Below are 26,646 nucleotides of genomic sequence, written 5' to 3'. Positions count from 1 at the left end.
ATGACCATGCAAAAAAAGTGTAATATACAAGTAGCTATAACCAACAGAACTTTCCAGGGAGGAGGGTGGGCGTCAGTGAATCTCCAGCACTACATGCCGCAAACATGCGCTTACTGAGTAAGCAAAGTTTTCTGTTCGAGTGACAGATGGCTGTAGATACACATGCTTAGCATAGACTGTAATGCCGTTCTCACCGACAAGCGGTGGCTAACCTGCGGGGGTTGCAGTGGTTTGAAATAGTGCAAGTAGAACCACTTGGCTCATATCAGTTTGTTGACGAGCCAGGACATCTACACAGTAATGTTTTGTAAATGTATGCAGTGTAGACCATGTAACTGCTTTACATATGTCAGCTGTAGGTATTTTTACTAAGAAGGTCATAGAAGCGCTTTGCTGAGAGCAGAGTGAGCTCTTGGAGGGATAGGGAGAGATTTTAGCTTTAGCATAACCGGTTTGGATGCATTTGACAATCCAAAGTAAACTGCCAGATTTAGAAATAGCCCTTCCTTTATGTGGTTTTGAAAAGGCAACCAAGAGTTGTGTTTTTCTAAAATGATTTGGTTCTATCAATATAGGACACGGTAGACTTTTTTTTACATCTAAAGTGTGTAGAGCTCTTTCGACAACTGAGTTCGGTTGGGGGAAAAATTGAATATGCTACTTACCAGTATGCATCTGTTCTTGGCATGTAGGGCTGCTAACATTCATATCTTAGCATTAGATCGCCGCCTAGTGTTGGGCTCGGATGATTGCACATTGTTGTCCTGGAAGAGTCTTCGAAGTATCCTGAGATAGGTGGCTCCTCCCCTGGACTACAGTGCGCATGGGCATCGGCTCCATCCCCAGATTGTTTTTCGCCATTGTGGCAGAAGATGGAGTGAAAAGTGTAAAGGATGTCCATGCTAATGAATAAATACAATAGTATATCTGCAGCTGCGACAGGCACCGGGGAGGAGGGCGGGCGATATGAATGTTAGCAGCCCTACATGCCAAGAACAGATGCATACTGGTAAGTAGCATATTCAGTTCGAGGCATGTGGGCTGCTAAATTCATATCTTAGCATAGAATACATAGCAGTCCCTCCATCAGCGGCGGTTGCCCGTGCCAGCTGCAGAAACCTGAAAAAGTGTCTTGAGAACAGCCTGTCCTACAGCTGCTTGCTGCTTGGAATGCACATCAACACAGTAGTGTTTTGTGAAGGTATGTGGTGTGACCCACGTGGCTGCTCTGCAAATATCCTCTAAAGGAATGTTCCCTAGGAAAGCCATGGATGCCCCCAGTTTGCGTGTGGAGTGCGCTCTGGGGGGTATTGTTAAAGTGCGCTTGGCTTTTTGATAACATATCTGGATGCACTTAACAATCCACCTGGCTATCCCTGCTTTGGAAATTGGGTTGCCTTTGTGTTGTGGTACGAAGGCAACAAAGAGTTGTTTTGTCTTTCTAAAGGGTTGTGTTCTGTCTATGTAGTACATCAACGCCCTCCGTACATCTACGGTATGGAGCATTCTTTCCGCCACCGTTTGCGGGTTTTGAAAGAATGCTGGTAAGTCAATAGTTTGGTTTAGATGAAACTGTGACACCACCTTCGGAAGGAATTTGGGGTTAGTGCGTAGCACTACCCTATTTGGATGGATTTGAATGAATGGCTCTTGGATTGTGAGCGCCTGCAGCTCACTGACACGCCTCAGAGACGTAATAGCCACAAGGAAAGCTACTTTCCACGTAAGGAACTGGAGTTCACACGAGTGCAGGGGCTCAAATGGCGGTCCCATCAGTCTGGTGAGAACGACATTGAGGTTCCACACCGGAGCTGGCGGTGTTCTTGGGGGAATGACTCGTTTCAGACCTTCAAGGAAGGCTTTAATGGCAGGCACCCTGAAGACAGAGGTGCTGCCTGTTCTGGAGATAAGCCGCTATGGCGGATAGATGTATCCGAATGGAAGTGTACGCTAGATTGCACTTGTAAAGATGCAACAGATAGCAGATGATGTTGGGGATAGATGCATCTAGCGGGTCGATGTCATTGGCCGTACAGTAAATGACAAAACGCTTCCACTTTGCAGCATAGCATGCTCTAGTAGTTGGTTTCCTCGCCTCCTTGATGATGTGCATGCACTCCGGAGGTAGGTTAAGGTATCCAAACTCTAGGACTTCAGGAGCCAGATCGCCAGGTTGAGCTGTTGTGGATCTGGATGCTGAATGTCTCCATGGTTCTGCGTCAAAAGACTGGGCGTGAGGCGCAGTCTTTGATGCGGCACCACTGAGAGTTCGAGGAACGTGGTGTACCAAGCTTGGCGCGCCCACGTTGGAGCAACCAGGATGAGAGTCATCTCGTGCTGCCTTAGCTTTCTTGCGACCAGCGGTATTAGAGGGGCTGGCGGAAAAGCGTACGCAAATTTGCCTGACCAGTTCATCCATATCGCATTCCCCTGCGACAGTGGGTGAGGGAACCTGGCGGCAAAGAGTTGGCATTTTGCGTTCTCTGCTGTGGCAAACAGGTCTATCTCCGGATGACCCCACTGCTGGAAGTACGGGTGGAGAACAGACGGGTGTATCTCCCACTCGTGCATTTGATGGCTGTATCTGCTGAGCAGATCCGCCATCTGATTGTCCTTTCCTGGGAGGTGTTCTGCCATGAGGAAAATGTTCCTCTGAATGGCCCACTTCCACATGCTCTGAGCCAGATGAGACAGCTGTGGCGAGTGGGTGCCTCCCTGCTTTTGAATGTAGTACATCGCGGTCATGTTGTCCGTCCGGACTAGCACGACTTTGTTGCACAGATGTACAATGAAGGACTTGAGCGCCATGAAGATTGCCATCAGTTCCAGATAGTTGATGTGCATCTTCTGTTGCTGCGTCGTCCATAGTCCCTGCACTGTGTAAGTGAGCACATGAGCTCCCCATCCCTGGAGAGACGCGTCCGTTGTCAGGATAATCTGCGGCACAGGCTCTTGGAACAGTCGGCCCTTGCAAAGGTTGTGTGGAGTCCACCAATGCAGAGAGTCGTATGCCCGACTGGTAACCAACACTAGGTCTGTCAATTGCCCACGAGCCTGTGTCCACTGATTCGCTAAGCACTCCTGGAGCGGGCGCATGTGTAGCCGTGCGTGAGGGACTATGAAGATGCAGGAGGCCATCATGCCTATCAACTGCATGAACACTCTCGCTGGAAGCGAGTGTTGTGGCCTGAACCTTTGGATCAGAGCCTGCATGCTGTCTATCCTGACTTGGTTTGGCTGAGCCATGGCCGTCAGGGTATTGATCGTCGCGCCTAGAAACTGCCGGACATGTGCCGGCTGAAGATGCGATTTTGGGTAGTTCAGGGAGAAACCCAGATCGTGAAGAAGGTGAATTGTAGTCGACATGTCTGCGGCGCACTGTTGCTCTGACTTGGCTTGCACGAGCCAGTCGTCTAGGTAGGGGTAGACATGGATGTTCTGCCTCCTGAGGTGCGCCGCTACTGTCGCCAGACACTTTGTGAACACCCTCGGGGCTGTTGTGACTCCGAAGGGTAGGACTTTGAACTGGTAGTGCCTGCCTTGAATAGTGAACCTGAGGTATTTCCTGTGTGACGGGTGTAGTGGAATGTGGAAATAAGCATCCTTGAGGTCTAAGGTTGCTAAGAAGTCTCCTTGGTTTAGCAAGGGAAGAATCTGTTGCAGTGTAAGCATGTGGAAATGTTCCGATAGTATGTACAGGTTGAGGGGACGTAGATCGAGAATGGGCCTGAGAGAACCGTCCTTCTTTGGAATAAGGAAGTACAGGGAATATACCCCTGTGCCTTCCTCCCCCACCGGCACGAGCTCGATTGCTCCCTTTTGCAGCATCACCACTACCTCCTGCTGCAATAAGAGCAAGTGCTCTGCGGACATAGGCCGTTGCCTTGGCGGGATGTTGGGTGGAGTGGACTTTAACTCTAGGCAATAACCATACTGGATTAGTTGTCGCACCCACCTGTCTGTGGTGATGTTTCTCCAGACGGGCAGGAACCGCTGCAGTCTCCCCCCGACAGGTGTTAGGTGGTCGGGGGGCAGTGACAGAGAGTCACTGTTTGTTGGGAGTAGAGGTGCGGGAGCTGTTGTTTCCTCTGCCGCGACCTCTGTTGCTGTTATTCCTGTAACCTCCCTTGTTCTGTTTAGTGAACGAGGATTGTGCCCCACCTTTTGTGAACTGGGATTGTTGACCCATTTGTCCTCTGGTGACTCCACGTGCACCTGAGCGACGAAAATTGCTGCCACGAAACTGCTGTGACTGTAGGGCCCCCATAGACTTAGCAGTGTCTGTGTCCTTCTTTATTTTCTCTAGGGTGGTGTCAACATCCGGACCAAACAGACTATCAGGATTGACTGGCTGATTAAGAATTGTCGTCTGAATATCCGGTTTAAACCCTGAGATGCGGAGCCACGCTTGTCGTCTCAGCATAACGCTAGTGTTGATAGCCCTAGCAGCTGTGTCCGCAGCGTCAAGTGCACACTTGATGGCTGCGTTTGAGATTAGCTTCCCTTCCTCGATAAGCAGTTTGGTGCCCTCTTGGAACTGTGGAGGCAGGTGTTGTACGATCTGTTCTAGGGTGTCATAGTGCGCCCTATCATAACGCGCCAAGAGCGCCTGTGTATTGGCAATGCGCCAAAAGTTTGATGCCTGTGCAGCTACTCTTTTGCCCCCTGCCTCTAGCACTTTGGATTCCTTATCCGGGGGAGGAGCTTCACCCGTAGTCTGGGAGTTGGCACGTTTCCTGGCATTGGCGACCACAAGAGAGTCCAATGGCAATTGTCCCCGAATGTATGCGGGGTCCGCAGGTGCAGGTCTGTACTTTTTTTCAATGCGAGGGTTGACCACTCTCGCTCTCGTAGGCTCCTTAAATATGTCCCCAGCATGCTTGAGGACTCCTTTAAGCATAGGCAGTGTCTTTACTGTCCTTTCAGAGACCGAAAAAGTGTCGAAAAGGAAGTCTTCCTCAACAGGGTCGGCATGCATGTCCACATCGTGATTGGCTGCCGCCCTTTCGAGTAGGGCATGAAAACCTGCTGAATCCTCAGTCGGGGATGCCCGTGCATTAAAAGGCTGCGGGTCCTGCCCCGCACCTTGGGTGTTCTGGTCACCAGTGTCATCATATGAATCCGGTTGCACATCAGGTTCATTGATTGGGAAATTGTACTGGTCGTCCTCATCATACCCCTCACCCTCAGAGTGGTCTGGGGAGGGAGTAGGGCTCCGTCTCGGAGGAGGCTGGATCGGTTCCGTGAGGCCTGAGGCGTCAAGGGGCACCCTCTTCTTCTTTAGTGGAATGACATAGGGGTCCACTGGCTCCGAAGTTATTTTCCTCTTATAGAGGGTCAGTTTGCCTGTGTCAGCGTCGATGAAATGCACCGAATCGTCCTCGGATTCGAGCACCTGACGTGGAAGTGGGCCAGTCGGTGAAGAAATCACCTGTTTCGGTGCCGATTTGGTTGAAAATGCCTTGGGCGCCTCCTTCGGCGGCAAAATAAAGAGAAGTTTCCCAGACGGCTTCTCTGGAGTGTCTTTTCGCGGCTGCGTTGATGGTATCGGAGCCGACGGGGCAAAGGCCTTTTCCCTGATCCATTTCAGTGAGTCGGCTATGGGGGACGGCACACTCACAGTTTGTGTCGGCGCCGACGAGGATGGTCTGATTTTCCCCTCGGATCCGACGTCCTTGTGGGCCTTGTGCGTCTTGGGCGCGGATCCTGTCTTTACCGCCTCCGATTCCTGCGTTCGGGGCACAGACTTCTTTCCGTGTGCCTGCGTAGCCTCCTTGGAGCCGACTTTGGCGGGTTTTGACGGCGTCGGAGCCGCTGTCCCGTGCCGACCATCTTTCTTGGAGGACCCCTCCTCTGGCGTCGGTTTCGATTTCGCAGCATCGGAATCGACGGACTTCTTCGACTTCTGCGGACCGGAGGTCGACGGAGTCGATGGGGTAGCAGGCGCCGTCGGTTTCACCGGCACGGCAGCCATCTTAGGGACACTCGAGTCCTTAACTTTCGGTTTCGATTTCGGGTCGGCCATCTTAGGTGTTGTCGATCCCGATGGTTTCGGTTTCGAAACAGTCTGCCCAGCAAGTAAGTCCGTGGCCGAGCTCGAAGGCGGGGCTGTGGCTTGCGGCAACGGGTCTTGGGTAAGGCCGACAGGCGATCCCGTGTCCCGGTCGGTATCCTCGTAACCTTCGGGGCAGAGCTCGTCCGCTGAGCTATCCGCCGCGGCCCCATAAATCTCATCGTCGTCTCCTACCTCGTCGACGTATTCAAGGCCTGGACCAGCGACTCAGTCGTCGTCTCCCGGATCCGCCTCGACCTCCGTCCCGGGTGGGGAGATTTGGAGATGATGACCCTGGTCCTCTTCGTCTTGGTCGCCGAAGATGTTCTCCGGATCCGGGGCCGCTTGGTTAGCTTCCATGCGCACCGCGCGCCGAAGCTTGAGAGTCTTCTTCGATCGGAACTGTGCACAGGCCTTGCACTTTCCGTCGTCGTGGTCAGGCGAAAGGCATTTGTTACACACGGGGTGTAGATCGATGTGTGGGTACTTGGACCCACAGAGCGGGCAGTACTTAAACGGGCTCCGCTCCATGTCCGAAAAGGCTTGCAGTCGTGTCGCGATGAGAAGGCCTCAAAGTTCCGAAAGCGAAGAAAACTCCGCTTATTCCGGCTCCAAGAGACGGAAGACTCGAGACCGTGCGCAGACAATACCGACGCAAGAAAATCGAGGCCTTTTGGCCGCTAAAAGTTAGTTTTACTTGGTTCCGACAGTAAGACGTCGAGACCACATCCGAACCCAATGGCGGAAAAAAACAATCTGGGGATGGAGCCGATGCCCATGCGCACTGTAGTCCAGGGGAGGAGCCACCTATCTCAGGATACTTCGAAGACTCTTCCAGGACAACAATGTGCAATCATCCGAGCCCAACACTAGGCGGCGATCTAATGCTAAGATATGAATTTAGCAGCCCACATGCCTCGAACACTGGCAAATAGATAGATTAATTTAGATGGAACTGACATACCACCTTTGGAAGAAATTTTGGATTGGTACGCAGTTGAAAGAAAGATTTTTCTAAGGTTAGGGCCTGAAGCCCACTGACATGTCTGAGTGAAGGGATAACCTTTTTAATTGCTACCTATCAGGATAAAAACTATCCCAACTAGGGAGACAGAGAACAGCCGCGATTGAAACCATACCGATAATAGTCTGGAAAGAGTAAACGATGACTGTCAAACCAGAGCAGGGGGACACACGTCCAAACCCAATGGCATAGGAAAACAATCTAATATTGAAGTTGAGGACCATGCGCATTAAACAAGCAAGAGGAGTCACTATACCTTGTAACTACAAAGACTTTCTTCAAAGAAAAACAACCTGCACACATCTACACCCAACACTAGATGGTGGGATTATTCTACGCATGTGCATCTACAGCCATACATGTGAACAGAACTCTACCCTATATTTGACATGTCCTCTGAAAAAGTGTGGGGGGGAGAGGGGGGAGGCTAGGATTAATCTGCAGGCCAAAGGTCAAGGTCAGTAGCATCTTTCAAACTGATCTTTTCTGCAGATTTTACATCATGAAGACTCGAAAAGTAGCGAGCTATGGCTACTCAAATCAAGAAGACAAATCTGAAACTGGATCTACACAAAATGTGACTCTCTGCATGTGAATCAAGGCAGTAATGCTTTGTAAAAGTCAGTATAAAGGGCCACGGCTGCACTTGAAAAATCATGAATTTTGCGATTCCTAATGTGTCGCAAAAAGAGAGCTATCTCATGAATATTAATGAGGTAGGTCTATTTGCGACCCAATGGGATTCGCAAAATGTGTTACACACACACACACACACACACATTTGTACAGCAACCTGGGAAAGACACTCAAATAGTTGTGGCAACTTGCTGGGCTTGGAAATGCATATAAAAGAACATTGGGAGTGCCGCTACAATAGTCACCCGCCTTACTGATAAATAATTTACACACTTCTATTAACCAGCGAAAGCAGGGTACTGGGCTACGTTGGGAAAAGTGGGGGCATTTATATGCCAATTGCGAGTACCTTACAGGTCAAACTCCAAGGAATCCCCACTAGACGTGTTTACATTTTATAGACTTAAGCATACGGTGTGTGAGAAATTGCCAGGATTTCCCACTGAACCATAAGAACTCATTCTGACTACTCAGATCACAACATCCCCGAATGCCACAGATTGTTTTCCAAACTATAACGGATTATGGCTCCAAAGGTGATAACAGGGGTGTAACCCCCCCCCCCCCGTGGAGCCCCCAACACTTCAGGAGTGCCCCGTTTTAGCCCAAAACCAATTAATATCTGAAATATGGAGACTCGGTGGTCCCTTGTTACATTTTAAGTTTTGCCAATGGATTAAGGGTATTGTAAATCAGACATGGGGAAAGGATCTACAAATTGAAATAAGGGGTTAGATATGGCAAAGTTTCTTACAAATTAAATAGGCATCCCTAATCACATGCATAAGGTGCTACATTACAAGTATTTGTCAGGCTTATATAAGATAGACTAGAGCAAACCATATCACTGTTCCTGTTCCAGAGCAGGCAGACATTTTACTTTTAGTATGGCCATGTGCACCAGTATTAGAATTCTGGTCACTCATCTTCAACATATTAATGCAGGATTGGAAAAAGGCTGGAGCCAAACCCACAAATGGCTCTACTGAGCTATGTAAAATTGACGAGAGCTACTCAGAGATCTATAGCTATGGCGTTATGGTTGGCCAAGTGTAGCGTTGCAAAGTGTTGAGGATGAGAAGAACTGGATAAAGGATATGGGTATGTGTAACAAACATTCTGAAATCTATGCAGCGCTGGAGCTTCTGACCTCAAGACCTTAAGATAGCCATGATCCACAGTAAATGGTACCTACAGCGGGAAGAGGATAAGGATCTCACAGGAGCAGAAAGCAACCCCCTTCACAAAAGAAGAATCAACTACTTGATTCACAAATGAAACTACTGAATGGACTGATGGAAGGTTTGACGCAAATTTCCATCAGAGGCACACAGCGCACACAAATATGATGCAAATGCAGGGGATTGGGATTGTATATAATAAATTGGGGGAAATGTCCTACCTGTTTTTTGGTCAGCAAACTAGTTGATCAACTAGAAACTCTTTAGTTTCTGCTGGGCAAGTCTGGGGTCCATCCAGAGCAGTCACTCTGTGTTTTATGGATGGGGCAACACTAGCTAGAAGGAATATCTTCCTAGAGAAATGCAGTTCAGACATAATCAAACGAAATAACGCCTGTATTACTGCTGTATGTAATACTCAGAAAAAAGACAGACAGAAAGGGAAATATTTTGTCAGGTGTTTCATTCAGCAAGAATGCAGAGGCTTACATGGAGAAACCATCACAAAAGTTAAATCCTAGTTCCTGGTGGGATACAAAAATCTGACTAGAAAAAAAAAGCTTTGCTTTGATAAACAATTTCACAATTATCAGGCAAAAACAAAGAGCCTAGCTTAATCCCTTTCATGCGCGGAGAATTTTCGCGCTGTGTGGGCGAGTTACATAGTGGGCAGGATTCGGACGCCCCCCGGCCGTCGTCAGCACCCGCCCACCATGACGCACGATGGCCGGGGGCAGTCATGAGCATGCAAGGGGTTAAGCAATGACATGGGTACACATGGCTGCCAAGAATCCCTTAGCAGAATCAATATTGCAATGCTAATCAAATATGCGGACATTCTAGTCAGCAGAGCAACTGACAATATTTACCTATCTATATTACATAAGTCCACATAGGGGAGAATGAAGCCTAGTGTATGACATTTTTTAATTCTCTGTGGGGAAAAGACCCTCTTCTACACTCCCACCAAAAGTGGTGGGCAGGAAGTGATCCGTTCTTCAACCCACCAGGAATAGGAGATTTCCCAGCCCTGTGCGGAGGTACACCTTTTTAAGAATGTAATTGGGTTGAATCAAAGTTTGCGAAGCTCCCAAACATACGCCTATTGCATGGGACCACTGTTTTGGAGAAAAAAAAACGAAAAAAAAAAACAGCATTCCCAAACATTCAATACCAACTAAGCCTAGAAAAGCCCTCTTCTCACCACTTGAGTGACATTTACAAGTGGGGATTTCTCCGTCTTGGTGGCGATAAATTCTGCAATCTTAAAACAATTTACGCTAATTTATAGGGTGGAGGGGCTGGTGGGTTAACAAGGGTGAAGTTGGTTGTAAACTTGCATTTACGATTAAATATACTACTTTGATTATGTCCATGTCCCAATGACTTTAAACAGGAAGCGGAAACTACTTTAATCACCAACTTGAGGATCTGCCTAAAGAGTTTGCCCTGGCATTAACTGCTCCATCAAGATAAATAAGCCAGTCTTTTGCTTGCAGAGGAAAATTAACTTTACTTGAATGGGAGCAGGGACAGACTGGCTACCAGGCGTTTTGTTCGGCTGCCAAGCTGGGGCCCGATTTTACTGCCGTGAGGGATGATTTTTGTTGATGGGGACCTGCATTTACTTCTAAGTAAAGAAAGCAAATCAAATAGTTTTAAAGCATATGTTGGACAGGCCTCGTAGCTGGGCCGTCCCCCCCCTCCGCACAACGGGGCCCGGACCCGGCTCTCCCTGAATCCCCCGCAAGAACCACCCCGGCAACCCCCAGAGGCAACCCACAACCCGTCCATAACGGGACTCCAGCTCCTGAACCCTCCCGTACCGGCTGGCCCTGGTCCCCATCAGCACCATGGCCCCGGCCCAGCCGCCATCTTTGGACACTACAGCACGAGGCCGCGTGGCCTCAACTCGACCCCAACCCTGGGCCTGGCCAGGCCCCGACATCGAGGCACCAACCTCCACACAGGAGGTAAAGAGACCACTTGGCAGATCAATGGAAGAAGGAGTCATCAACGGCTCTCCTCCGCCAGGTGTCTATCACCCGCAGCCTCCCTGGGCGCTGGCTCCACCCCCCTGCTGGGTGTCTGGACTCCCTCATTCCGGACCTCCCGACCTCCAGGCGCGAGGGTCCGGACATCAAAGGGGACCAGGCCTATAACTGGGGCAGCTCCAGACCCGGAAGGAGTTGTATCCTGGGGTCGAGAGACACCGAGAAGAACTCATCCTTGACGGACTGCTGGCGCTGCCGCAGCCCTGCCCTGTGAACCCTTCGTCTTGGCCTGCTGGCGCTGCCGCGGCCCACCCTCGGGAAACCATCATCTTGGCCTGCTGGCGCTGCCGCGGCCCTCTGCAACGTGAACTACCACCTTGGCCTGCTGGCGCTGCAGCGGCCCTCTGCAACGTGAACTACCACCTTGGCCTGCTGGCGCTGCCGCGGCCCTCTGCCACTTGAACCATCGCCTTGGCCTGCTGGCGCTGCCGCGGCCCCTTCGTTGTAGACCTTCATCTTAGCCGGCTGGCGCTGCCGCGGCCCGACCTTGCAGACTCCTAAGCTCGAGGATTGTGAGCTTCTCTCCTGCCGCCCCCTGTACCGATCCGGTACCAAGACTGTCCCGCTACCCCTTTCCCTACAGAGACTAGAATTGAGAGGACCCTCGAGTCCTGAATCTCCTGTACCGCTGATAACCTTGCCGCAAGAACCCTATATAAAGAGTGTTGATCTCATCCTTGTGTGGTGTCTATCTGTGGGGAGGGAAGTGACTTGTCTGTACGATCGCTGGAGACGGCCCTCCTCGGAGGCCTCTCCCCCAGTACTCGGCCGACCCTCCGGGTCCCCGTCTAACATTGGTGGCCAGCGGCGCGATCCGAACCTACGCATAATCGTACAGAGGGTCACTCGCCCCACGACACACAACCACCATGACAACAAAAGAGAGCGGAACAACGGAAAAATTGCAGATGGAAAAGTTGGAAGAATACAACCACAGAGAACTGAAACAATTTTGCATAGAACTAGGCATTTCAACCACAGGACTGAGCACGAAAGAGGACTTCAAACGAGCCCTGGGAACTTGGGTGGAGTACGTGAACTTCTTTAGCCGGGCCTTCGAGGGGTGGATCAAGGGCAGCAAAGTGACCACCTACGAGCAACTCTTTGACATTGTGTGGGAGCACCTTTCTAACAACTGCTTCATCGAACTCAGGCAGCACCTCCTGGACAGTAAATTAACGGAACCTCGGCAACTCGCCGCCGAAGCTGACCGATGGGAAAGCACCCGAGTTGGCCGAAACGGGCCCAGCGAACCGAACAGAACTGCCCAAGGGCCCCATCGCCCCCGTGGGGGAGGAGGAGGCCAGGGTCGGGGTAGAGACACTGGCCCGGTGACTCCCGCAAGCAACCCCCCGCCCCCGGCCAGCAGGGGAAACCCCCCGATGCGACCAGGCTTCCGAGCCAACATTACTTGCCACCGGTGCCAGCGACCCGGCCACTACGCCAATGATCCCAACTGTCCAAAGAACCCGAACACTATACCCCGCCAGGTCGCTGCTGCCGCCCTGGGGGAAGAGCAAACCCCAGAAGACCAAGAGGAGTACGAGACCGACCAGCCTGAGTGGGAACCTGTCGTGTATTTCTATAGGTTCTGATTCGATCCCCCTATTCCTGACCCTATTCTGGTTAAACTTACTAGCTAGTTAACTAACAGTCAGCCCATGAGGCAAGAAATCCCCCATGATGCAGATACCGTTATCTGACGCAGTCACACTACGGCACAGGAACGTGTTATCTGATTAGGTCATAACGCTTGAGATCTAATTAGACAAGCGACATTCCTCCAGCCCCTGATAAGGCATACGACGTTCTCATAACAAATCAAACCTATGACAACCTGGATAATCCGTGCGGCCATTGTTTTGATTTCACAGAGAACTTTAGTAAAGAATGTGCTAACGAGCAAGTCGTATGACATCTTTATTGACGTACCTATGTCCATCCTTACGTCAATCTCGGCACCTTTAAGGTATAAATATTGCCGACCTTGCCCTATGCAAAGACACGCGTGGTGACAAGACGGAGCAGCCATACTTGCCGAAGCCGAGAGCCGAAGCAGACCCCGCAGGCAGCAGCCCCGCCTTCCTGACGCGCTGAGAGACGCGCTGCTATCTCAAGCCGAGAGACCCAGCACCGGCGCTTCTGGGCAGCCCTCGCAGGCAGCCTGGAATATCGAGAGCAGAGAAAGAGATACCATTCCTCATTCATCCTAAATTCCAGGTACAGAACTGAATAACCCCTCCTAGAGAATTCTTTAGTTATTCACTTGGCAAAAACAAACTTAAACTAAACTGTAACTTTCTATTCCCGCCCACGCATTAGACTTAGGTCAGGTACACGGGGTAGGCGTATTTAGAAACACCAGTTGAGTACGTTTAGTCAAATGTATATGTGTATGTAAATATATTTTAATCATTTTAAACATCATATGGCTCAGAAACCATATCAATGTTTTTACAGTATTATTTTATACTATTGCTTCTAATGTATGCACTTTACTTAACTATAAGTATTGCAATAATATCGATCCATTTCTCTTGTACGAGAAAAGAGACTGATCAATAAATAACATCTTTTATTGAACACGCCCGTCTCTTCCTTTTCTCTACATTCTGATGGGACTAAGAATGCACGTACTGACTGAGTAAAATAATTGCCTTGTGCTCACACGACTCTCGAGATTGACTCTTGATTAGGGGAGAGCAAAGTTGTCATGTTCTATGGTTGTCAGAAACTAAATCCCTTCTTGTCTAATCAGGGGAGTTAATCCTTCCTTGAACATTCGAGAAAGTTTCTAGCGAACTCTGAGCTTAGCTGGCAAACCCAAAAATTAAGTCTAGTTTCGACAGTAGTAGACCTAGTTAACGTCTGGCCTAGGCCTTTACTGCTGTAGGTACTATTCCAATGCGCAGAGCCTATTGGGAAAATAGGAGCTACACTACATGGCGCCCAACGCGTTTGGAAAGGGCGATAAAACTAACGTAAGACATTTAGAGTAACTCAGTCGTGCTTTCTCACTCAGACCCCTTTTCCCAAATACTCCAAAGACGTCTGGAGTGGGTGAAAGGTTATTATATCCTCCAAAACCTCGCAGGAGGGAACTCCTATGTATGGTTCTTGGTCTAGTCAACGTTGAAGGATAAAACAGTTCCAGAATATTGTGCATCTAATCTCTGTTTCCATAAAGAAACCTGATCTGCAAATAAAAACAATACCATCCTGTCAGTAAAATGGGAGACAGTGATGGAGAAAGAGAGGCAATTAGATTAGCTACTGAAATAGCAGATGCTGATGCTACCATGCAAGCAGCAGACGCGGATATAATACTTATTCCGGTCATTAAAAGGAGATCTATAACCTTAAAACTTATAGAAAATGGACTGACACCTAGAGGTGGCACAGTCATATTCGTAATTGAGGCACACGAATATCGGCAGACAGAGGTATACTATACATGGATACATTTTCCAGCAGCAAATGCTGTAACAAAGTACTTCCACTATTACAAAGTAGAGGAACCTCCTGAAACGTACACTCCTTTCGAGGAGGTGGAAGTACCACTCAAATTCCAAGAGCATTTGCTCTTATTTGATGGCGCCCTAATACATAACAATCACATTACAAGGCTCGGTCCTTTAGGAAGACCAGGAGCAACGTGGCCGGTCCTAGCCGGATACACACCACATCCAGACATCGAAAGAATGCCTGCAGCAGAGCTGTTAATACAGCTAAAACAACTACTAAAAATTCACAGACAATTAGTTCAGTATGTAATGCGGACTTCAACAATTCAGCCAGCGATTAAACTTCCACAGCTGACCCCTCACCAGGGGAACACAAATAAAATTACACCACAGAACATCCAATCCTGCCTAGGTAAAGTTCCAGCTAAACGGGAACAAATACCATTCTGGTTGGCACAGAAAATTACCCAAATAGAGGCGGTGTTCCCGGACACCACCCCGCTGGAAAAACACAGGATTCTGACTATATGTCTCCCAATGGGAATCGCACCACACATTGAGGACTGTGACACTTGGGGTAGGGTCTTTGCTTCAATCTACACAAAAACGCACGGTGTTCCATCCATTTCGGTAATACCAGATGTGCTAAAACAAATTCAAGATGAATACGGTCCAGAACCTGCTTTAACTCTTGGTATGAAATTACTGAAAGACTTCAAGCAGGTCTCGGCTATATTATTAGCCAACATAAAAGGTGAAGCAGCAAACGTGGCGATCCGCCAGAGGTTAAAAGAGACAGATATAGCAGACCAACCAGCTGAAATTGCCAGAATCATAGAAAAATCCTATGAAGAACTAGGCAGAGATAGTCTAGGTGGAATACCAGTAAAACCGCAACTGACTACAAGTCCAGAAAAAATATTTTTTAATAATAATTCACCAAAAAAGAACTGGGATGGAAATAAACAATCCAATCCTAAAGAAAAGAAATTCCAGTCCAGAGGAAGGTCTCCTAGGCGAAGAGAGAAATCTCCAAACCCGAGACAAAGGTCACCTCAGAGTGAACCCTCTGGGAATAGATATAACCTTAGAAATAGGGATAATATAAAAAAACCTGATAGATATCAAGACATTGATACACGTCCCTCTCAATCTTTTCAGAATTCCTCGCAGAAATCGGAAAGAAGAGGACGATCAGAAGAGCACGCCAAGTCCAAAGACAAGGAACCTGCTCAACTGAAAAAGAAATCACAATTTCCAAAAAAGAAGGTAGCCAGTATCAAGGTAGTTAACAATGCCGAGAATACTGAGGACACAACTGAAAAACGGAGAATGGGCTCAGACAATGCTAGACAGCGCAGCAGAGGTGAGCATAGCTCGCAAAGTCCTTATGAATCATCTGGAGACAGTGGACACGAATGAATACCTTCAAGTGGAAACTGCAGATACCAGAGTTAGCAAGCCCCACAAAATATACGAGATAACATTACGTATAGAGGGAGATAAGACTAGGAAAATAAGGGGACTATTTTGGGATAACCTATCCAAAGGCTATGACATCCTTCTAGCTGAAAAAGACTGGCCACCGGAGTTTGTCAGGGAGTGCCCTCATGGCGAAGAAGTAATTATGCCTGCCTTCTCGAATCAAATACCGATTCATAAAAAATACACACTTGCTAGAAAGTGGGCAGTGGCCTTAGCACCTGCTTTATATAAAAATCATGTAGGATGGGATGAGGATTCTCCTCCTCACAAAATCCAGTTAAAATCACAACCTACTGCACAAAGGCAGTACCCAATTAAGCAAGAAGCTAAAAAACAAGTAAATGAAATACTAGATCAGCTAGAATACCAGGGGGTGATTGAAACTTGCACCTCACAAATGAACAATCCTTTGTTTCCGGTCTCCAAACCAGACAATTCGTACCGTCTAGTTTTGGATTACCGACACCTTAACACATGTTGCAAAACTTTTGCAGTGCAAAACTCACACAGTGCTGCACTAATGAATAACATAGTGCGCAAAAAATACAAAACAACCTTGGACATCTCCAACGGATTCTTTTGTCAAAACATAGCACCAGAGAGCAGATATTTAACTGCATTCTCAGTAAATGGCACTCAAAAACAATTCTGTCGGTTAGCCCAGGGGTACAAGAACAGCCCGGGGGTATTCTCAGCGAGAGTAACAGAATTACTACAACTATATGATGATGAAGCATTATCTTATGTCGATGACATTTACTTAACAGATGATGACTTGGAGACTCACTTGAAAAGAGTGAACACCATAATACTTGGTTTCGCTGCAGAGGGTTACAAATTCAACTTCAAAAAGTCCAGAATTGCCCATCTGACGGTCCTATTCTTAGGATACGAGTTATCAAGTGAAGGCAAAAGCCTGGCAGACAATTTCCTAGAGAAATGTGCCGTAATCCAAGCTCCTAAAACACTAAAAAACCTACAGTCAATTCTAGGCTTCCTAAATTTCGGAAGAACATACATTGCAAATTACGCAGAAAGGGTCAAACCCCTTTATGATCTAATTAAACCAGACTTTAAAAGATCCAGTTGGACTCAAACACACACAGAAATTTTGAGATCCTTACAAACAGACATGCTAATTAAAACAAAATTAGAAACCCGTGATAATACACGCAACCTTGTGATCCGAGTCATCCCAGGGAGATGCGGATTCACATACCTAACCTCTAATGAGGGAGATAAGGTACCAATTGCATTCAAATCACATTTGTACACAAAAGCTGAACAGATATTCAACAACAAAGGAAAAATTGTTCAAGCAGTTCAAACCGCAATAGCTAGAGAAAAAGACATAGCTGACGGTAGACATATCACAGTCAGAACAGCAGAATCAGCCTTTGAGGCATTAACAACACCGTGTACTTTACCAACAACAACATTGGATCCAGAATGGTTACAATGGGTAAATTCAATCACAACGGACAAAGTATATTACTTCTTTGATCCAGAACTAGAAGAATTAAAAAATCTAAAATATGAAAAAACGTATCCTCTGCCAATCGACATTCTGCCTCTACGACATTACGCCTGTGTAATCTATACAGACGGACATGCTCAACCCTCCGTTTGGGGAGAACATGCATACAATCCCACATGTGAGATTACAAAAGAAGTGTGGCACGGAGGTAAACTAAGACCTCTATTAACAAAATCACACTCAGTAGAAACTAATTCAGAACTACAAACTGAAATATTAGCTTTGAAAATGGCGCTAGATAATGCGGATCGCGAATTCCCGACACTTATAGTGTCAGATTCATATTACTGCGTCAAAACATATAACAAGGATTTGCAGACCTGGATTCAGAACGATTACAAAGATGACACGGATGCACCAATAAAGCAGAGACTGCTCTGGGAACAGGTAGCTCTTTTGAAAAAAGAACTACCAAAGACTCACGTGACACACTCACTGAGTCACCAGCGTGATGGCGTTCACGTTGTAGGGAATTCATTGGCTGAAACAGCCGCAGCGGCAGCCAGTAAACCGGCTCCCGTAGATCGAAAAAAGCGTACATTAAAATACATTGACGGCGAAACAGTGCTGGCAGTAAAAACGTCATCAAAAGGCGACTGCTCGGCGTTACCGATCAACTATCCACTCAATTACACATACATCATAGATGCAAACTCCATTCCTTTTGCTCGAATCCCTGGAGTGGGGGATAGAGTGATTCCAAACATGGACAGGAGAAACTTGTTAATCGCAGACGCACACATGGGCGAGGGTCTCAGACACCTTAAATTAAAAGATTCTCTGGAAGAATTACAATCACGGTACTGGTGGCCAGGCATGAGCCTGCACTACACCATGTTTGTAAAAAACTGCCCAAACTGCAACAGAGATCGCAGTGGGGAGAGAAGCAGTTTAATACCTCGTCGTATCAAGGCAGATAACATCACCACTAAAAAGAATGGCTTGCGATTAACATATACAGGCTAGTTCCCACTTATAATGTAGATCCACAGCACTCGGCTGACGTCCGGACTGTTATACAAGATTTGCGAGTCTAAATGGCATATACGCTAAGAGCATGCTACGTTCGACCATCTTTTTTTCTTTTTCTCAGGCAATCCAGCCTGGGGGGGGAAAGAATGGCCAAATGAGCACAGCCCAGCGGGAATCTTCTCACTTCCTTCCTGAGGGTATGGGATGGTGTAAAGAAAAAACCAAGACAGAAAGCAATCTATAATAGAAAGGATATTAGGTTCGGGAGCTGGGTGGGTCAAACATCTAATAAGTGTCCAACGTAGTCTAAATAACTTGCCAAGAAATTCTCTGAAGGGATTCAGTCCGTACGAATTATTATTCGGAACTAGGGTGTTGATCTCTGACCTTGATAGTCAGACTTCAGTGGTAACAGAAAAAAGCTTTGATGTCAAAGACCGTTTGGCTATTTTGCAGGACTTAAACAAAACAAGAAAAGACCTGAGCAACATACAGTTGAAACAACAGCCAACAACCACTGAAGAATCACCACCTGTCCCAGCAAGACCTGTCTGGATTCCAAAAATCGGGGATCTAGTCAGGGAGAAGATCGCGGTAAAGAAGGAATTTGGGCCTTCTTACAGAAAAGCAGTTCCTGTATTGTCTGTCAACGGGACAAGATCAGTTGTACTACCGCCACTTGCTGGAAAAAAGGAGAACCGAGTTGTATCCATCGACCTGGTAAAACCACAACATGTGGCCGATAACCAACAGTAGGCCAAGTGGACTCCCAATAAGTAGCAGAACACCAAGGTTTGCTACCAGTACAGAGGTCCTATCAAAGAGGCTCATCACATTCGAAACGCCTACAGAAGAACAACAAGGACTATGCAACAATGCAATAGAACTTAGACCTCTGAAAACCCAAATAAAGACATTTAGCAGAGACACACCAATCTATACAGAAGTACCAAGTGAAAATGCAAGAAACAAAAATCATGAACCAATTGGAACAATTGACAGAACTGCATCCGGTTACTTCATCAACTTCGATGATTCCTCTGAAGGCTTCAACGAACAAAAGACACAGCCATCATCAAAATCCTTTAAAGACAAAGCGAAGGAACTTTTGAAACAACTGAAAGAAACATATCCAGTTTCTCCATGGATTGAATTTTGGGTGGGTTTTGGTGCATTTATCCTCATACTTTGGCTCATCATGGTATTTACCTTGGGACGCTTCATTGAGGGAAAATATGCTAAAATGGACACAGCAAGTCAGAACATCAACTTGGTCCTCAAACCACACACATCTTCACACGTCGAGAAACGAGAACTTTCTTCAGAACTTTCTTCAGCCAATTTCACAGCAATTCCAATACCTGGTGGGGTAGCCTGGGACAACACTGACTATGAAATTTATGGTCCGGTCGAGATCCTGAAATATCCACACCAAATCAAGATCTCCTTGAGTGACTTTGCAAAACCAAACTCATTTGCTGATGATTGGGACTTTGAAAGTATAAACAATATGATGTCTGACTTAGTAATGTCTGCTAAATTTACAAAACATGATTATTTGCAGGGTTCTACAAATTATGACAGCATGTACTGCTATAACCATTATGGTAACCATTTCTTGCATAAATCTGCACAACCTAGAAATGTTTTAAATTTTAATCAATGGGAACATTGTGCTACACCTCCAAAAGGGAGCTCTAGAACCGTGTATGGCAAATATTCATATTTTTCAGGTTTTAACATAACTAATGCTGAAACATTTTATTACAAATTGTCAAACAAGACAGGGATGAAAACCATGATAACCAACACAAAATTGATATATTCAGATTCTTTCTTTGAAAAAATGAATACTTTTGGATTTGATTATTGGGACAAACATGTTGATTTGAAAAGTGTTTGGGGTACAAAAGAATGGCAAGTACAGGGTTTAGAAGCTTTGTTTAGAGCCTGCATGATCCCAGAACAAATGATATTTTTAAATGACACCGTTCAACAAACCACCTGTCTTGGCTTAGCCAAAATCAAAGATTTAAATAACCTGTCTATTCCAAAGCCAACAATGTTTAGCAATAACTCTGAAACAGATGAAGAAATAGACATAAACCATATACTTAACCAAAACAGAACACATCCTGATTGGAAACAATGGTTGATCTGGCCCACAGATACAAATAACTGTCAAGATAGATTCCTGAATAAAACACAGGGTTTCAAAATGACCAGGCCAGACCCTAGATATCCCCAAAGACATCACCCAGGGATAATAACAACCTACAGTGTGGGCAAATTATGCCTTCAATGGCTACAAACTTCCACACTGCCTGAAATTAAGCAACACCTAACTTTACTTACTGATGGTGCTGACTTGCGTGATTTCATAATGGGACCACGCAAACAGCGTCAAAAGCGTTTCATAGCAGCCTCTGTATATGCAGCATACAATGAGGCCTGGAAGGTTACTCAAATTGAGACAGCAGAAAGAATACGGGAAATTGACCGTATTAATTTGGAAAAATCACTTTCTGTAGTGGACAATGGGTTAATGACTCTGTCCTCCAGAATTTTTTCATTGGACAGCATTGTGTCTTCAGCAATCGATATATTATCGCAAGACTTACTGTTATTACAACATGGTCAGTCACAATTGCGTTCTATTGTACAGCTTGGCTGGACGTTACAAAATCTGCGTTCAGGCTACGTGCCTTGGCGTTTAATCAACACAACGTCACTATTCCAAATCTTTAACCTTACTGATAGACAAATCGGTATGGCGCAGACGGGTGCTGATTATACAATCTTGAGCATTGAAAAACTAGAAAGATTACCGTTGACAATGTCAGAACGACCTGTCAGTGAATGGATAATCCATGGAATCATAAATATTCCAATCTCAACCTTCAGGTTTCAATACTGCCAAAAATATATACAGGCTGGCATGTACGAGAAATTGGGAAAGGGGTACCTTAAAACAACATGGAACCTGCCCTATTCACATGCATGTGTCAGTAACAAAGGACAGAAAGTGTTTCTTAGTGGCAACAATTGTGCTATGTCACTAAGCGGCACGCTTCTGTGTAACGGTATTAGTTTGCACGGAGCCTGTGAAGGGAATTCATACAACCTTTCATGTCACCAGCAAGGCGCACCTGCAACTGAAATAGAACCATTCTTTCAAAGACTCTATAATGGGAGTTACATTCTTATTGTAGACCGCAGATGCTGTAGTCTTATGCCCGGGACTCCTTATCTCGTCACTACGACGGCGAAGGTCAAGTGCTGTGGACGTTCTTTGTTCCCCAGCTCCTTTCCAGACAGGGAGGCGAGGGCATGGCCCAGTTTGAAAATTACTTCTATTCGAATAGACACTTTAAGCAGAATGAAAACAGTGCTTCTTCAGACGCCTACAAGGCTCACGTCATCTAAAGAAACGTATGATCTACAAGTCGCAAGGACGACTGCAGAGATACATACATTATTATCAACTAATTCCCCCGTACATTTCGCGGAAATCCTGAGCGAAATCTTAAATATTTCTGATACCACAGGGGTCTCAAAGGTATTTAAGACAGTATTTTCGATGGCATTAACACCATTCAAAGCCATACTGGGTATTTTTCCAGACTTCGTCCATTCGATTTTTGGCGGACTTCCCCTGATCCTAGGACTAATTGCAGGAATCCTATTCCTAGTCCTTATTTTTCGTTATGGCAACCCATGTCACAGATCAAACTCTCGCGACAATGGAAGATACGATCCTAGCCATTGGATACGGGACCGGATATCAAAAATCCTGGGACTATCCCGGCTTAGAGACCTGAACATGACTTGGTTTCTATCATTTCGACCAATGTGGCAAAGGTGTGTTTTACCTGTACTAAGGTGTCTGCTATGCGGAGAAGAATGCGTGTTAGACACCTGTCTGACGCTACAATCAGATGCGCCGGTGGATGCAGATACACTGTTGGTTCCTACCAAGGTTCACGCACTGTGCTGCCCTCAAAGGCTGCCAATTCTGATGACGGCATTCCTGGAATCTTCACCACTGCGATTGAAGAGTAGTGAAGTTCAAGATGAAAGCAGCATCGAACAGGTACGGCCTTCTGTCAGCAATGCAAATCAGAATGTCAATGGAGACAATCATGCGCATGAATGCATGGTTACCCCTATTTCCGACTTAGAGGAACTTTCCCATGAAGCTGTTGACAGTTTTTTCGAAAGCCTGAATGATATGATGTTCTCTCCGGAACAGAAATAGAGACTTTTGAGTAAACTCGCACACGGCGTTCCCTGAATTCGGCCTTCAACTTTAAAAATAAAGTCACATGAACAATTACAATCCAGTTCACGGACAGCAACTTTTTTCAGCAAGCCCCTAAAATATTTTTCTATATATTTTTTCCCGGGACACTGATTTTCTGCTTAAAGTAAGAGACTATTCCTAGAGAACTAAGATTTCTATTTTAGATACTTTATAGACTTTATAGACTTTAGCTGCCCGCTGGTATGTTCGCAATAGATTTTATGTGATGAAATGGTTTCGACTTTTTTTCTGTATAGCCATATTAAGAGCCATTTCATGTGTATTTCTCATATACCAACAATCAATAATGCATAACAATGCGTGTTCACTTTTGCATTTAATTCATAGCTTAAGTGCATACAATATATATGACTGCAATTTTTCAGTATATTTGAAAATTTCGAAATGCATTTATGTATTTTGGGGTGGTAAGGTATACACTATACTCTATAGTATGTTGTACTATGTTATACTATGCATAGATTAGTAGATATGACCATAGTTAGCGTGGAGTGGGTGTCGTGTATTTCTATAGGTTCTGATTCGATCCCCCTATTCCTGACCCTATTCTGGTTAAACTTACTAGCTAGTTAACTAACAGTCAGCCCATGAGGCAAGAAATCCCCCATGATGCAGATACCGTTATCTGACGCAGTCACACTACGGCACAGGAACGTGTTATCTGATTAGGTCATAACGCTTGAGATCTAATTAGACAAGCGACATTCCTCCAGCCCCTGATAAGGCATACGACGTTCTCATAACAAATCAAACCTATGACAACCTGGATAATCCGTGCGGCCATTGTTTTGATTTCACAGAGAACTTTAGTAAAGAATGTGCTAACGAGCAAGTCGTATGACATCTTTATTGACGTACCTATGTCCATCCTTACGTCAATCTCGGCACCTTTAAGGTATAAATATTGCCGACCTTGCCCTATGCAAAGACACGCGTGGTGACAAGACGGAGCAGCCATACTTGCCGAAGCCGAGAGCCGAAGCAGACCCCGCAGGCAGCAGCCCCGCCTTCCTGACGCGCTGAGAGACGCGCTGCTATCTCAAGCCGAGAGACCCAGCACCGGCGCTTCTGGGCAGCCCTCGCAGGCAGCCTGGAATATCGAGAGCAGAGAAAGAGATACCATTCCTCATTCATCCTAAATTCCAGGTACAGAACTGAATAACCCCTCCTAGAGAATTCTTTAGTTATTCACTTGGCAAAAACAAACTTAAACTAAACTGTAACTTTCTATTCCCGCCCACGCATTAGACTTAGGTCAGGTACACGGGGTAGGCGTATTTAGAAACACCAGTTGAGTACGTTTAGTCAAATGTATATGTGTATGTAAATATATTTTAATCATTTTAAACATCATATGGCTCAGAAACCATATCAATGTTTTTACAGTATTATTTTATACTATTGCTTCTAATGTATGCACTTTACTTAACTATAAGTATTGCAATAATATCGATCCATTTCTCTTGTACGAGAAAAGAGACTGATCAATAAATAACATCTTTTATTGAACACGCCCGTCTCTTCCTTTTCTCTACATTCTGATGGGACTAAGAATGCACGTACTGACTGAGTAAAATAATTGCCTTGTGCTCACACGACTCTCGAGATTGACTCTTGATTAGGGGAGAGCAAAGTTGTCATGTTCTATGGTTGTCAGAAACTAAATCCCTTCTTGTCTAATCAGGGGAGTTAATCCTTCCTTGAACATTCGAGAAAGTTTCTAGCGAACTCTGAGCTTAGCTGGCAAACCCAAAAATTAAGTCTAGTTTCGACAGTAGTAGACCTAGTTAACGTCTGGCCTAGGCCTTTACTGCTGTAGGTACTATTCCAATGCGCAGAGCCTATTGGGAAAATAGGAGCTACACTACAAACCGGCCGCCATGTCCCTGGTTTGCTTAGGGGAACGAGACCTGATCCCTCGGGCCCCCCTTCCTGCCAACACGCAGAAGTACAGCCAGTGGGTCAACATTAATGGCCGCCGGGCGGAAGCTCTCCGCGACACCGGGGCCAGTGTGACCGCAGTCCGCTGTCATCTGGTGGCCCCGGACCAGATCTTGCCGAACATTCTTTGCCCTGTCCGGTCGGCCGACAACTCAGAAAGTCTATGTCAAATGGCCTACGTCCCCTTCGAATGGGGAGGAGTATCCGGGATGCTGAAAGTGACTGTCCGCGATGATGCCCCTGTGGATTGCCTCCTGGGGAACGATCTCGAAAGTTCTCCCTGGGCCGCAGTCGAACGGAGAGAGCACCTGGGGATGCTGGGCCTCCCCGAATGGGTCTGCGTCACGACCCGGTCCATGACCGCCCGGGCCGTCCCCAGTCCAGAGGAACCCGAGTGTCCGGAGCCTCCTCCCGCGATTGTCCCAGAGGAGGCCACCCCCGAAGCAAGTCCCCCAGCCCAAACCGAAGAAGGACTCGGTCGGCTCCAGGACCTCCCCGATCTGGCCCAGTGGCGTCACGAGGGGGGTCCTACCCAGGAACAATTCCGGCAAGAACAAAGAACCTGTCCCTCCCTCGAGGGACTCTGGCAGCAAGCCCTTGCCTAGAGCGCAGGGGACACCTCGGGGGCCCACTGGATCTACTGGGACAACGACCTGCTCTACAGCGAACAGAGGATTGCAGAACTAGGGGCCAGTCGGGTGCTGGTGGTGCCCCTTCGCTTCAGAGATTTCCTCCTGAACTTAGCCCACGATGTCCCCCTTGCCGGACACCTGGGACAGGACAAAACGTACGACCGCCTGGTGACCCACTTTTACTGGCCCCAAATGCGAAAGGATGTCACCAACCACTGCAGGGCCTGCCCCACCTGCCAGCGGAAAGAGTGGCCGAAAAACCAAAGCACCCTTACAGCCTTTTCCCGTCGTCACCACCCCGTTCGAACGGGTGGGAATAGACATTGTGGGGCCCCTGGACCCCCGAACCGCCCAAGGACACCGGTTCATCCTGGTCCTGGTGGACCACGCCACCCGCTATCCTGAGGCCATCCCTCTTCGAACCGTGACGGCACCCGTGGTAGGCCGAGCCCTGATGGGGATCTTCTCCCGGGTGGGTTTCCCCCGGGAGGTCGTCAGCGACAGGGGCACGAACTTCATCTCAAAATACATGAAGTCTCTCTGGCAACAGTGCGGGGTCACCTACAAATTCACGACCCCCTATCACCCGCAAGGAAATGGATTGGTCGAGCGGTTTAACCGCACACTCAAAGGAATGATCATGGGCCTGGAAGAACCCCTCCGTCGCCAGTGGGACGTGCTACTCCCGTGCCTCCTGTTTGCCTATCGAGAAGTCCCTCAAAAATCCCTAGGCTTCAGCCCATTTGAACTCCTGTACGGACACCCCGTCCGGGGTCCCCTCAGCCTAGTCAAAGAAGGTTGGGAGAGGCCCCCCGAGAAAGCTCCCCCTGATATATACAAGTATCTCCTGGCCCTTCGCAACCAGACCAGGCGATTCAGGGAGATCGCCAAAGCAAACCTTGAAGCCAGTCAGGAGGACATGAAGAAATGGTATGATCAGCACGCCTCCTCCATTGAGTTCGAACCGGGACAGCAGGTCTGGGTGATGTCCCCGGTTGAACCCTGTGCCCTACAGGACAAATGGTCCGGGCCCTTCAAGGTGATCGAACGCAAGGGGCCCGTCACCTATTTAATCGACATGGAAACCGCACGGAACCCCCTACGGGTCCTCCACGCCAACAGACTCAAACCCCATTTTGTACGCTCAGAACTCAGCCTCCTGATGGCTACCGATAATGGGACGGAAGAAGACTCCGAGCCCCTTCCTGACCTGCTGAGGACCCTCGAGCAGGATGGCTCAGTGGAAGGGGTCAGACTCTCCGAGGCATTGTCCCCGGAGCAACACCAAGACTGTCGAGCTCTCCTGACACGGTTCGCATCCTTGTTCTCTCTCACCCCCGGGGT

At 47.2% G+C, this 26,646-nt stretch overlaps 1 protein-coding gene across 2 annotated transcripts in view; it reads right to left on the bottom strand.

Annotated features, from left to right (window-relative positions):
• The window catches only part of CCT4 (chaperonin containing TCP1 subunit 4), a 157,459-nt gene that overhangs the window by 46,848 nt on the left and 83,965 nt on the right, over nucleotides 1-26,646 (bottom strand). The gene's annotated exons all lie outside the window — the stretch shown is intronic.

This window comes from Lissotriton helveticus, chromosome 6 (genome assembly GCF_964261635.1).
Source record: "Lissotriton helveticus chromosome 6, aLisHel1.1, whole genome shotgun sequence".
Lineage (NCBI taxonomy): Eukaryota > Metazoa > Chordata > Amphibia > Caudata > Salamandridae > Lissotriton > Lissotriton helveticus.
Note: the sequence above shows the minus strand (reverse complement) of the source record. Positions and strands in the feature narration are given on the sequence as shown.